The 4,622-nt window shown below is 39.0% G+C and overlaps 1 protein-coding gene across 1 annotated transcript in view; it reads right to left on the bottom strand.

The window, feature by feature from the left end:
* Positions 1–4,622, bottom strand: part of GOLPH3L (golgi phosphoprotein 3 like) — a 45,097-nt gene that overhangs the window by 29,545 nt on the left and 10,930 nt on the right. The window lies entirely within an intron of this gene.

Here is a 4,622-nt window from a genome sequence, read left to right as displayed (position 1 = left end):
AGACGGGGTTTCACCATGTTGACCAGGATGGTCTCGATCTCTTGACCTCGTGATCCACCCGCCTCGGCCTCCCAAAGTGCTGGGATTACAGGCTTGGGCCACCGTGCCCGGCCGGTTTTAAGCTTTTTAAATTTTTTGTTTATTTTTTAGAGGCAGGGTCCATGTTGCTGAGGCTGGTTTCAAACTCCTGGCTCAAGCAATCCTCTTGCCTCAGCCTCCCAAAGTGCTGGGATTGCAGGCGTGAGCCATGATGCCCAGCCTTGGTTTTAAGCTTTAAGTTGCAAGAAAAAAGAACTATGACTTACTCTTACTTATCTGTTTTTAGTATAATAGTCTCTCCCTCCTTCCATAAGGAGGATATGTGACACGGGTTCTAATCTATAGCTGGAAGAGTAAACTGACAAGAAAAATAATGACTATTTCTACACTAGACCTTATGATGATGTGATTTTTTTATTTTAATATTTTTTTTGGAGATGGAGTTTTACTTTTGTCACCCAGGCTGGTATGTGATGGCTCAATCTCGGCTCACCGCAACCTCTGCCTCCCGGGCTCAAGCAATTCTCCTGCCTCAGCCTCATGAGTAGCTCAGATTACAGGTACGCACCACCTTGCCTGGCTAATTTTGTGTTAGTAGAGATGGGGCTTCACCGTGTTGGCCAGGCTGGTCTTGAACTCCTGACCTCAGGTGATCTACACACCTCAGGCTCCCAAAGTACTGGGATTACAGACGTGAGCCCCTGCACCCGGTGATGATGTGGTAATTATAATTAAATATTATTTACTGCCTCTTTAAATATATTTTCCTTTTGCCAACTGGGTTATTCAAACTTGGACCTATTGCCCTTTATGACTAGAATATCTTGTTTGAGAAAAGAGAAGAGAAAAAGAATATATAGAATTTTCCTATTTCCTTCTTAATATTTGAGGTAATAGAATGGAAAATTTGAAGTAAAAATAAAACTAATAATATAAAATCAATCAGAATTTCTTATAGCAGTACTTTTCCTTTTTTACATTACTGATGCTAATGTCAATTTTTTTTATAGGATCCCAAAATCTTTTTCCAGGAGTGAGCTTTGCTGGGGTATTAAACATTTGAACAAGAAAGATATGGATGAGATTTGAAAAATAGCCCATATGCTAAATATTATTGCAGAAAATAATAATCTTTTGTCTTAATAGGAGGCATAAATTAAAACCCATATGAATCTGGCTGGGTGCAGTGGCTCACACTTGTAATCCCAGCACTTTGGGAGGCCAAGGCAGGTGGATCATTTGAGGTCAGGAATTTGAGACTAGCCTGGTCAACATGGTGAAACCCGTCTCTACTAAAAATACAAAAATTAGCCAGGCATGGTGGCACGTGCCTATAGTCTCAGGTACTTGGGAAGCTGAGGCAGGAGAATTGTTTGAACCCAGAAGGTGGAGGTTGCAGTGGATGGAGATCACACCACTGCATTCCAGCCTGGGCAACAGAATGAGACTCTGTCTCAAAAAAATAAAAATATATAAAAATAAAATTCATGTGAATCTACTCAAGGAGGTGAAATTATTTGGGTTACACTAAACAGTTAACGATCCTAAACAATCCTCTTTATTTCAGGAGGAAATACAGATAAATATGTGAAACTTGCTTTGTAAGCATGTCCTTTTTAAACTGCAAAGTCAGAGATTTCTTTTTGTTTTGTTTTTTTCTGTTTTGAGACAGGGTCTTGCTCTGTTGCCCAGGCTGTAGTGCAGTGGTGTGATCACAGCTCACTGCAGCCTCAAACTCCTGGGCTCAAGTCATCCTCCCACCTCAGACTCCTGAGTAGCTGGGACTACAGGTTCATGCAGGGCTAAGTTTTTTTTTTTTTTTTTGTGGAGACTGGATCTCACTTTGTTGCCCTGGCCGTCGTGAACTCCTGGCCTCAAATAATCCTCCCATTTTGGCCTCCCAAACTGCTGGGAATACAGGCAGTGAAACACTATGCCCAGCTGCAGTCAGTTTGAATATAAATTTCACAATTTATTGCCCACAAGACCATTTAACTTTTAGTCCTATAACGAGAATGATACCTGCTTCGCAGGATTAAACAATAGAAAGTGCAAAATGTTTTGAAAATAAATTACACAAACATTAAATATAGAGACAAAGGAGATGAAATGGCTGATAGCAAGTTTATAGGCTCAGTGGTTACAGCCAAAATCCTGAATTCAAGTGAGTGGCTTTGTCTTAATATCAATACTAGATATTTTATATTTTGGAAGAGTACTATGTGCATTCGGGCGTTGGGAGAATTAGGGAGAAGATCTTAATGAAATAGCTTAAGCTCTATTTTCCTACAATTAAAACAGGTCTTTGGTCTTCCAGTTTATTTTCTTTTATACCAACAGTAAATAATTATTTGGGGTTATATGCCTGGAAATAATAAAAAACAAAAGTGAAAAAAAATTTTTTTAACAGTGTATCTTTAAAGAAAAAAACCTGACAAACGAGTCCTTCTGATACACTTGCCCTATTCACAATCGCAATAACTACTGAGGAGACTTATTGTTCATTTTGTGCAATCAGGAAACTAAAATGCAAGGCCAGGCAATCACTTAAATTAGAATTTCTTTTTTCTTTTTTTGAGATGCAGTTTCACTCTTGTTGCCCAGGCTGGAGTGCAATGGTGTGATCTCAGCTCACTGCAACCTCCACCTCCCGGGTTCAAGTGGTTCTCCTGCCTCAACCTCCCAAGTAGCTGGGATTACAGTTGTGCGCCACCACGTCTGGCTAATTATTTGTATTTTTAGTAGAGACAAGATTTCGCCATGTTGGCCAGGCTGGTCTTGAACTCCTGACCTCAGGTGATCCACCCGCCTTGGCCTTCCAAAATGCTGGGATTACAGGCGTGAGCCACTGTGTCCAGCCTAAATTAGACTTCTAATCTTTTTTTTTTTCTTTTCTGACAAGGTCTTGCTCTTTTCCCAGCCTGCTATTAATATTTTAATTATAATAAAATTTTATTTTTATTTAAAATATTTTTAAATTTTAAAATATTTTTATTTTAGGATTGAGTCACTTTCTAATGAGAGCAGTTTTCTTCACTCATAGCCAAAAATCGACAAGTTGGATACTGACTGACTGTGACTGATTTTAGAAACCTTTTTGGGCTGGGTGTGGTGGCTCACACCTGTAATCCCAGCACTTTGGGAGGTTGAGGCAGACAGATGACCTGAGGTCAGGGTTTTGAGACCAGCCTGGCTAACAGTGAAACCCTGTTTCTACTAAAAATACAAAAAAATTAGGCAGGTATGGTAGTGCACACCTGTAATCCCAGCTACTTGGGAGGCAGAGGCAGGAGAATTGCTTGAACCCGGGAGGTGGAGGTTGCAGTGAGTTGAGATCATGCCATTGCACACCAGCTTGGGAAACAAAGGCAAAACTCTGTCTCAAAACAAACAAAACAAAACAAAAAAACCTTTTTGATTAGTTCACTGAAATTTTTTTTTGCCAGCTTTAAAAAAGTGTTTACTTGTAATCTCCTATTGCTAATAAATTATACAGATGAACTATATCTGATGGAGGATCAGCAGCAGCTTAAAAAAGCATAGCATTAACATATTTTGTAATTAAAAAATACAGTCTGATTTATCATTTTCCCCATACATATGAATAGCGAATTGTTTGAAAAAAGATAACTGACAAGTACCAGAAGAGTCTTAGCAGCACTGTTCATAATGAAATCTTGAATGTCTATTAACCCACAGTACGAATAGTGATATATTCACACAATGAAATACTATGTCACAATGAACTGGATTAAATTACATGCAACAATATGGACAAATCTCACGGGATTATATTAATTAAAAGAATACGCTAAAATATTAACCCAGTAAAACAGACCTTAAAAACAGGCAAAACTAAAATATATTGTTTAGGGATATACATACACGTCAAAACTACAGGGAGGTGGGCAGCATGTGATTAGGAAAGGGCATAAGAGAAGGCTTTCAGGATGCTGATATTGTTCTATTTGTGGTTACATGAGTGTTGACTTTCAAACTATTTGTTAAATTGTACATATGTGCTTTATACAATTTTCTGGATATATTATATTTCACAATTTTACAAAAGTTAAACAATAAAATATGTAACTGGATGTTCAGCTCTGATACTTAAGTTTCAAAACACCGGAGTTCATTAAAAGGAGATAGGATGCTTTCAAATATCTACAGTTATTCCAATGATAAGTCACTGAAATTATCACCAACATCCAGTTGATGTCCTTTTTTCCTAGAATTTGTCTCTTTACAGACTAACTCACTCTTGTTAATCTTCAGAATTCAAGTTAAGAGTTATTGGCTGGCCGTGGTGACTCACGCCTCTGATCCAACACTTTGGGAGGCCGAGGCAGGCGGATCCCCTGAGATTAGGAGTTTGAGACCAGCCTGGCCAACATGAAACCCTGTCTCTACTAAAAATACAAAATTAGCCAGGCATGGTGGTACACGTGCCTGTAATCCCAGCTACTCAGGAGGCTGAGACAGGAGAATTGCATGAACCTGGGAAGCAGAGGTTGCAGTGAGCCAAGATTGTGCCATTGCACTCTATCCTAGGCAACAAGAGCTAAACTCCATCTCCAAAAAAA

Source organism: Cebus imitator, unplaced genomic scaffold, assembly GCF_001604975.1.
Source record: "Cebus imitator isolate Cc_AM_T3 unplaced genomic scaffold, Cebus_imitator-1.0 Scaffold188, whole genome shotgun sequence".
Classification (NCBI taxonomy): domain Eukaryota; kingdom Metazoa; phylum Chordata; class Mammalia; order Primates; family Cebidae; genus Cebus; species Cebus imitator.
This window is presented reverse-complemented; position numbering and strand designations above follow the sequence as displayed.